Here is a 9671-nt window from a genome sequence, read left to right as displayed (position 1 = left end):
TGGAGGTTGCAGTGAGCTGGGATTGCGTCACTGCACTCCAGCCTGTGTGACAGAGTGAGACTCTGTCTAAAAAATAAAAAAATAGGGATGTTAATTTCTACCTAGCTCAGTGAGGCTCTTCCAGAAAACCTTTCCAAGCACTCTCCTTCTAGCCTAGGAGAACATGATTTTCCTCCCCTGCTTCACAGCAAGGATGCAGACTTCCACTGGGACCCTGAACATGTAGGTTTCTGTGTGTTATTCTCCTCACAGAGCAGGAACTGTGAAGACTGCAGCATCCCTGTGTCCCTGCGCCTCACCTAGTGCCTAATGTATGGGAGACACTCGGTGAGGGTCTGCGGAGTGAGCCACTGTGGGTGCCAGGGCTGTGCCAGCGGGATGTGGAGGAGGACACATGTCAGATGAGCAAGAAGGTTCCTGTGTGGTGGTAATGGCTGCCCTGTGGAACAGGGAGCAGCAGGGCTTATGCCTCTGGGTCCTCCAGCCTCTGTCCCAGAAACTGGAGTTTCTGAAGCCCTAAGATGCAGTGGAGAGATGGAAGGAGGATTGGGATGGAACAGAGGGAAGAATTATGCAACTATCCTTTCCCTGCTCATTTCCTAACCCCCCACCCAACCCTCCACCGTTGGTTAATCATCAGGTCTACAACACTAAAATCTCCAGGGGAGCTGTTATAAATCTGAAATGCCCAGACCTCTCTCCAGACCAATTAAATCAGAAATCCCTGGGGGTGGGACCCAGGCGTTCCTATTTTCTTTTCAAGTCCTCAGGTGATTCCAGTGTGCAGCCAAGGTTAAAAATATCAGATCACTTTGGGAAAGACATGGTTTCAGAGTCTCAGGAACTACAGGATTGAGTGATGTGTCTTGGCAGCCTCATTGATTTCAGGTTTCCAGCATTGTTGTTTTAGAGCAGCGCTTAGAGAATGACTGATACTTACTGGGCATCCACTATCTACAAAGCCCCGGCTGGGTGCTGAAGGGAATATGCAATAACCCACAGCAAAACCCAGAATAAACAACATTTAGTAACTGCCTATTGTGTGCCAGACACTTAGCAGACATTTGCTAGTCCTTACAAAAACTCACAAATTTCTTACCCCCATTTTAGAGATGAAGGAGATAGCAGACACTAGCACCTTCCCATATTTACCGTCATGTACCCCAGGCTGCTTACTGCAAACATCTGTGGGTTCTTTGTTTTGTTTTGCTTTTTGTTTTCTGGTCAAGGGAGCCTGCGAGGACACTCACAGAATAAGCTGGAAACATCCTCAACCAAAGATGGGTGAGAGTTGATGGACAAACACCCTAGTTCTTCACCTCTTGGCTGGGAGAGCTCTGAGATGTATTCTACACAAGTGAGCTCAAGCTTTCCCGCACATTAGATCACCCGGGGGTATATATAAAAAAAAAACAACTTGGTGCCCAGGCCATATCCCAGACCAATTAAATCAGAATCTCTGTGGATAGAACTCCAGCATCCGTATTTTTTAAATCTCCCTGATGATTGCAACGTTCAGCCCGGTTAGGAAAGGGTATTCTACAGTTCCCCAAAGTTACCCAGCAGGATTGAACTTCAGTAGCCCAGTATGGCGACTTGATGAGTAACGCTCCCTATGGGGGGTTCTTTCCTTTCCCTGTCTCATCTCCCACTTTGTCTGCCTGCACTTCCTGGAATCACCTCCCAATTAACTTCAGCTATCATGTTCTGGTTTCAGGGTCTGTTCTGTGGGGATCAAAGGAAGCTGAGATCTGGAAAGGTGAAGTTCCTTGCTAAAACCTCATAGCCAGGACATGGCAGAACCAGCGTTTGAATTCTTGCTTTCCACAGACTTTATGGTATGATGGGAGAGACAGACATTCAGAAAGCCACATTATAGGACAAAAGGAAATGAAAGATCAGCGGGATGTTGAAACAGATGCCTGAGGAGAATTCAAACAAACCAAACCTGCCACCGAATGTGACTGGGAGTCAGGAAAGTCTTCTTGAATTTGGAATCATTTATGCTGGTAAATGACAGGGATTTCCCGACGTGGAGCTGTGGGGCCAGGACATTGCCAATCAGTGTTGGACCAGCAGGAGCAGAGGCCCAGAGATGGAACCCAGAGCAGGCCTGTACGAGTGAGTGGTCAGCTGGGATGTGATATGAGCTGGAACTAGAGGAGGCAGATGGTGGGACTGGTTGGTCCCTGAACATCAGGAGTTTCTCCATTCTCCCAGTCCCCCGGGTCCTGCCTTAACCTTCCATGTTGGATTTGGCATGACTGGGTAAGAGTCTTCTCTCTGGAATCTTTTTTTTTATTATTGTACTTTAAGGTCTGGGGTACATGTGCAGATCTTGCAGAATTGTTGCATAGGTACACAGATGCCATGGTGGTTTGCTGTCTCCATACCCCCCATCACCTACATCGGGCATTCCTCCCAGTGTTATCCCTCCCCAACCTCCCTGCCCCCCACTGTCCTTCCCCTAGCCCCCTACCCCCCTCCTTTTTTTGGCGGGGGAGACAAGTTCTCACTGTATTGCCCAGGCTAGAGTGTAATGTTGCCATCATGGCTCACTGCAGCCTGATCACCTGTGCTCAAGTGATCCTCCCACCTCAGCCTCCTGAGTAGCTAGGACCACAGGTGCGAACCACCATGCCTGGCTAATATTTATTATTTTATTTTATTTGAGACGGAGTTTCACTCTGTTGCCCAGGCTGGAGTGCAATGGTGTGATCTCAGCTTACTGCAACCTCTGCCTTCCGGGTTTAAGCAGTTCTCCTACCTCAGTCTCCTGAGTAGCTGGGACTACAGGCACGTGCCACCAAGCCCAGCTAATTTTTTTGTACTTTTAGTAGAAACCAGGTTTCACCATGTTAGCCAGGATGGTCTTGGTCTCCTGACCTTGTGATCCACCCGCCTCAGCCTCCCAAAGTGCTGGGATTACAGGCATGGGCCACCATGCCCAGCCACTCTCTGGAATATTTTACCCCAACTGTGAGGGCAAGGGGCTAACTCAAAGCTATGTCCAGGGATGTGGGTGGGAGGGGGAGAAAGAGGTAGACCAATGTCAAGTCCTGATGGTGAACCTGAGCTGCTCATAAAAGAAACATCCTACAGGGACAGGGTGGCAGGCATTGGAGGTTCATCTGGTCCCCACCCTCCTCTGCCCCTTCACCACCCACCATCTGCTGCTCCCTGTACTCAATGTCTGAAAGGCCGAGCCTGCTCTTGCCACCCGGCCTTTACCTCTGCCATGGCCTCTTTCTTCAATTCTCAGAATGCTCCCTTTCCTGTCATTCAGAATTCTGCTCCAAACTCACATCCTTGGAGAGGCTCTCCTGGGCTACCTTCCCCTTTCCCTCGTCCCCTCTTCACGGGTTCTCCCACATCTCCTCATTTTCTTCCTTTACTGCACATAACACATCTGAGGTTCATCTTGAGTCTGTTTCTGTTGGTTTCCTTATCCTGTCAGGCTTCCCTTCCAAGCTGCATTGGAGTAGGCAGGAGGCTCTGTCTCTGTCACGTGTGTCTGTCCCCTCCACTCCTAGAACAGTCAATGACTGAACAGGGCAGGCCCAGAGAGCTGTGCAGTGGGGGTCTGGGTGGATTCTGGAGGGTGAGACGGAGGGCACTGCCTTTGCTCTGCCATGCTGCATTGGGGATGTTGATCTGAGCTCAGGCAGCCAGGCTGGCCCAAATGAGCAGTGCTTAACAGTGGGCAATCAATACAGATAGGGGAGCTAAATCAGGTGAAGACCCATCTCTCCGGGGTTGGTGTCAGGCCATAAATAGCTTCACAGCAGTCCAAGGTCAAGGGTGTGGCTCTCACCCCACTCCCACCTCCACTGCCTACATGGGGCCCTCCTGCCAGCCCAGGGAGCCCACCGGTCTATGCACGTGAGCTCCAGGCTGTTGCTCGTCTCCTGCCCTACTTCCCTCTCATCTCATGCACTAGAATGTCCTTTCCTTCTGCATTTTATTTCTGTACCCAAGGTCTGAGGTGGTCACGCACACACTGACATTTAAAGACCCAGCCGAGAAATCAATCAGTGTGGTCTGTCCTTCAGCACCTCATGTGGCTGAGCCAGGCCTTGTGTGGCTCACACCCTATTGATTTGCAATGGTAGCCATGGATGCTGAAATGACAAGTGGGACTTGCTCTGGGAAAAACAGGAGGCAGTGTATCAGAATGGTCAGGAGCCTTGGGAACCATCCTGCCCAGATTTGAATTCCAACCTCTGTGATTTGCTGACTGTGTGACCTGGGCCACTTGCTCAACCTCTCTGAGTCTCAGTGAATGGGAGATGACTGACATCTACACCACAGGACTGCAGTGATGATACGGGGTGCTGATTGACATAAAGCACAGAGAATGAGGTCTGTGACACAGTGCTGTGTAAATGCTGGTGATTGTTGTGGTCTTCAGACTGAGGATAGAAACACATCCTGAGATTGCTATGAGGATGAAATGAAATAACTCACATGTAATCCCACTTAGTATGGTATAAACACTCAATAGATATTAGCCGAGCCTGCAACTTAAGGGGATACAATCTGGAGGATATAGGCCAAGGATAAATGTCCCCTGAAAGGACAATAATCATTAGAAACAAAGAAGGATTGAATTTATGAATTCACAAACCACCCAACTTTTCAGGAGGATGGCTCTCAGGCAGAGTGAGGTGCGCTTGCTGTGGGGCTGCCTGGAGTCAGGCAGTGTGAAGCTGCTTTGCCCCAAGGAGCTTGTCCCATCTGCGGTGAGACGAAAGACCATCTGGGCTCAGGGGTCATGAGTCCTCATGTGACTCTCGGAGCCCGATTAGTGAGCCGTGGGAGGTAGAAATCCTCCCCAAGGAGCTCTGGGCTCTCAGCCTCAGATACAATGTCCTTTTTATATCTATCATATGCCTGGGGCCAGGACCTGATCATGTGCCTGTTTGGATTGAGGGCAAAGGGGAAAGAGGGCTGGGAGGGAGTGGATTAAGAATTACCCGAGTCCCAGAAACATGACTAGAGGTAACCCTCAGGACTGGAATGTGGCAAAAGAAAAGTGGGATCCGTGCCTGGGGAGAGTCTGTGTTGGCAGGAGGAAGAGAGGAAACAGTGGTGACTGAACTCTGCGCTGTGAGTTTTACATACATCTCAGGGAGCTGTGTCTGAAGTCTGAAGTCTGGAGTCTGAAGGCACGCAGCTAATAAGGGAAGAGCTGGGATTTGAACCTAGGTTCATGGATTCCAAAGACTGTTTCCTCATGGATGGTGCTGGTTGGTACCCTGATGGAATGGAGACAGAACAGAAAATCTGCCAGGGATACCCACCCTTATGTAAGGGGAGGGTAGATGCCAGTATTCAGGCCATTAGAGAATAGAATTCTTTTTTTTTTTTTTTTTTTTTTGAGACTGAGTGTCACTCTTGCAGCCCAGGCTGAAGTGCAATGGCACAGTAGGTTGTGGGCCAAGGCTAGTGTGGCCACAGCTTTGTAGAGGATGCCTTAAGATGCTCTGCTGTCTAGATTACTAGACTGTCTTTGTTTTGTTTTGTTTTTGAGACAGGGTCTCGCTCTGTCACCCAGGCTGGACAAGAGTGCAGTGGCGCAATCACTGCTCACTGCAACCTCTGCCTCCCAGGCTCAAGCGATCCTCTCACCTCAGCATCCCAAGTAGCTGGGACTACGGGCGCACACCATACTTGGCTAATTTTTGCATTTTTTGTAGCAGCAGAGGTTGGGGGGTGGTTGCCATGTTGCCCAGGCTGATCTCGAACTCCTAGGCTCAAGCGATCCTCCTGCCTCGGCCTCCCAAAATGTTGGGATAACAGGAGTGAGCCGCCACGCCCGGCCTCCCTAGACTCATTCTGCACTCACCTTCAGATTATAATTTCGTTCCTGGGAACCTTTCTAGCAGAAAGAGGTGTCCCACCTGCAGATACACAGGTTCCTCTTGCTGATAACACTTACTTCTCTTCATGAGTGACGAGGCTTGGGCGGTGTGACAATGTTGGGTAGAGGAAAGAGTATGGATTTTAGAGTCCAGTTGGCTTTTCCGCACATTAGCCTGCAAATTCCTTAACCTCTCTAAACTTCTATTTCCTTCCTCATTGGTAAGATGGGGTTTAAAAAGACTGACCTGAGGGAGCTAATGCAAGTGATGGCGGGCACCTGTAATCCCAGCTACTTAGGAGACTGAGACAAGAGAATCGCTTGAACCTGGGAGGCGGAGATTGCAGTGAGCCGAGATCACGCCACTGCACTCCAGCCTGGGAGACAGAGCAAGACTCCATCTCAAAAAAAAAAAAAGAAAAGAAAAAAGAAAGAAGTGCCTAATCCAGTAGGGACTCAACAACTGGTTAGATATTTTTAAGCAGATTGACATTCTAATCTGGCAATCATTCTTTTCTGAGTTGGTCTCTCAGCTATTGGGTAGCAACAGAATAAGGATGAGAATTTCGTCAGGCTCCAGAGATCTAGGCTCAAGATGCTGACCCTTGGGAATGCCCTCAGAGAAGCCACCGGGAGGGCTAGCCTTGACTTTGCAGAAGTGCCAGCCTGGTAGGTCATGGTGGTGAGGGTCACTGGGGGTGGGATGATTATCTGGAGGGGGAGGAGGCGGTCTGAGGTGGCTGGTGAAGGCACAGTATTGGAGATGGGTAACTGAGGGCCAGAGAGCCTATGAGTCCCCAGTTCTGAGATGACTCCAGGAAGCCAACCAAGCTAAAGGCAGGATGCCTGGTACTCAGGAATGGCAGGAAAGCCACAGGCTGGACTGGACTAGCTTCCTCCCCACCAACCACTTGCTGTGTAAAAACAGATCCCTGGCCCATCATTGAAAATTCTCTCCTCAGCCCCAGCAAAGCACCAGTCTCCATTCTGTCTCTATGAATTTGTTTATTCTTATATAAATGAATTTCATTTATATAATAAATTACATTTATTATTATATAAATGAAATCATATAGCACATAATCTTTTGTGTCTGGCTGCTTTCACTTAACATAAAGTTTTTGAGGTTTATCCACAATATAGCGTGTGTCGATACTTCATTCCTTTTTATGGCTGAATAATATTCCACTATATATATATATATATATATATATATGCCACAATTTGCTAAACCACGCTTCTGTGGATGTACATTTGAGCTGTTTCCACCTTTTGGCTATTGTGGATAAACATGCCTGGTCAGGTACTGGGTTGGGTATTGGTTTTTAATTATTTCGAGTATATACCTAGCAGTGTAATTACTAGATTATACAGTAATTCTATGTTTAACTTTTTGAGAAACCACCATGCTGTTTTCTACCATACCTGAAACCTTTTGCATTCCAATTAATACAGTCTTAAAGGTTCCAAAGATATTGTGTATAAAAGAGCAAAAACTAATAAGCTATTAAACTTTTGTTTTCAAAATTGGAAAACTAATCATTTCCCTAAAATCTAAACAGGTCCTTGGGCACACTTCCCGGCTGGATCCCGCTTGCTGCACTATACAAAGAGCAGGGGCTGGCTGCTCACCCTCCTCCTGCCCCCTCTCACTTGCCCTTCACATACACAGTCACTTGTAACTTATTGTTACTGACTTTGAATGGAAGCTTTCAGCTGCTCCATGCTTCCTCTGTTGGTTGAAGGACTGTCAATGCCATGGGAATTACAACCCTAGCTGCTGTTATCTGTGTCGTCTGGCTGGCTGTGTGTTACTGGCTGCACTTCCCAGGAGATTAATCCCCTAAGTGAGGATGGCAAAGGATGAAAACCTGGCACATAAATAAGGAGATAGGCAGCACTCCACGGACATGCCTTGGGAAGTGATCAGCTTGTCCCTGTGCACCATACTCTATGTCCCCAAGCTCCAGGGCCATACATCCACAGGGAAACAGCCAGACTTTTATTTATTTATTTATTTATTTATTCATTCATGGATTCAATGAACATTTATGGAATAGAGCACCTATCCTGTGCAGACCATTCTAGACATTTTTATAAGAGCTGTATTGTGTAAGACATACAATAGAAATATATTTTTTTCTTTTTTTTTTTTTTTTCTTAAGAGACCAGGGGAGAGCACGAATGCAGTCCCCCACTACCACAAATTATGCAGTCAAGTTTCCCACATTTGGGGAAATCGCAGGGGTCAGCACATCCGGAGTACAACAGATAAGCCTTGCCCTGGGAAAACCACCTTCGTGATCATGGTATCTCCCCTGCCAGGTAAGTATAATAGAATGACATAGTTACCTGGCAGGGGAGATACCATGATCACGAAAGATATTATTGTCTTCAGTTCAAAATGAGGAAATGGAGATTCAGAGAAATTAAGAAATTTTCCCATAGTTGCACAGTGAGTATGTAGTGGAACCAGGACTTCAAGCTGAATTCCCTAGGCCCTCCCTATCTGTCTCATTTCCTTCTACACTTATTTACAACAGGTTGTATGTGCCAGGTACCCGTGGTAGGCATTGAGGATATCACAGTAAACCAGACAGACAGGCATAAACTCTTTCCTGTTGCTTTTCCATTGCATCCTATGACTCCTGGGCATCATCTCAAACCTATTCAATTTCTTCTCAAATGTTCTTTCTTATGTAATGACCAGTGCAGCACAGACCAAAGAGCTGTGAGATTGAAGATGAATTAAATTCAGGCTCTGGGGTCATGCCTCCTTGGATATAGACCTAAAATCTCATGATTCCAAATTAGCAGATTTCATCATGCCCTCCCTTGCTCCAAAACCTCCAATGGCTCAGGGCCTACAAACATTTCTGTGACATGAAAAATGGTAAAGACTCAAGTGGGGCTCTCCATGGGAGCTGAACCACGCAGAAAGGTTGAGGAGAGCATTCTAAAAAGTGCTTTTCTGCGCATAATGCGAAATTCATGGATAGGGAGGCATCAGCTGGGCGTCAGACCATGGAGGGACGCGTTTCTCCAAACTGAGAAGCAAGGCAAGGCTTCCAGACTGAAAGACCATGACTTTCAAGTCAAGGCTAATAAAAAAAAAGTCTGAAAGACCAGCTGTCCCTGGATAATGCCGTCAAGGCACACACACATCCAGTTCATTTGTGTGTGGCCCCCAGGCCCTCCGTTTATCATCTTTGGTTCAGGTTTTGCATATTCTGGTAAGTTTGTGCTTAGGTTATGCAAGTAAACATATGCTAAGAGGTAGAAATGTTTATTTTAGTGGCAGCATTTATTTTAATAGCTTTATAAATCACACCAGGATTGCATTTATAGCATCATTAAGGATCTGAAGGGGTCACTTAAATACTTAAGTTAGACATTGCTGCTGCAGTTTATGGTAGAGATTATATGCTGTCAAAGGCAGAAGGATGATAAGCTAGATCCCACTTTCCTGCTCCCCCTGCACCTCACATCCTGAAGAGTTATAGACCGTGAACAGGAAGTTTTGTGGTTTTTTTAGACAGTTTCATTCTTGTTGCCCAGGCTCGGGCTGGAGTGCAATGGCAAAATCTCGGCTCATGGCAACCTCCGCCTCCCAGATTCAAGTGATTCTCCTGCCTCAGCCTCCCAAATAGTTGGGAGTACAGGCATGCGCCACCACGCCTGGCCAATTTTTGTATTTTTAGTAGAGACGGGGTTTCTCCATGTTGGTCAGGTTGGACTCGAACTCTTGACCTCAGGTGATCCACCCACCTCAGCCTCCCAAAGTGCTGGGATTACAGGCGTGAGCCAC

At 47.5% G+C, this 9671-nt stretch overlaps 1 non-coding gene across 1 annotated transcript; it reads right to left on the bottom strand.

The window, feature by feature from the left end:
• Nucleotides 1–8032: 8032 nt before the first annotated feature.
• Nucleotides 8033–8196, bottom strand: LOC135270990 (U1 spliceosomal RNA). Its single transcript, XR_010339150.1, has one exon. It is a non-coding gene; the product is annotated as a U1 spliceosomal RNA (small nuclear RNA).
• Between the last annotated feature and the right edge of the window lie 1475 nt (nucleotides 8197–9671).

The sequence above is a fragment of the Aotus nancymaae genome, unplaced genomic scaffold (genome assembly GCF_030222135.1).
Source record: "Aotus nancymaae isolate 86718 unplaced genomic scaffold, 86718_ANA_hifiasm-v0.15.2.pri h1tg000072l, whole genome shotgun sequence".
NCBI classification, from domain to species: Eukaryota; Metazoa; Chordata; class Mammalia; order Primates; family Aotidae; genus Aotus; species Aotus nancymaae.
This window is presented reverse-complemented; position numbering and strand designations above follow the sequence as displayed.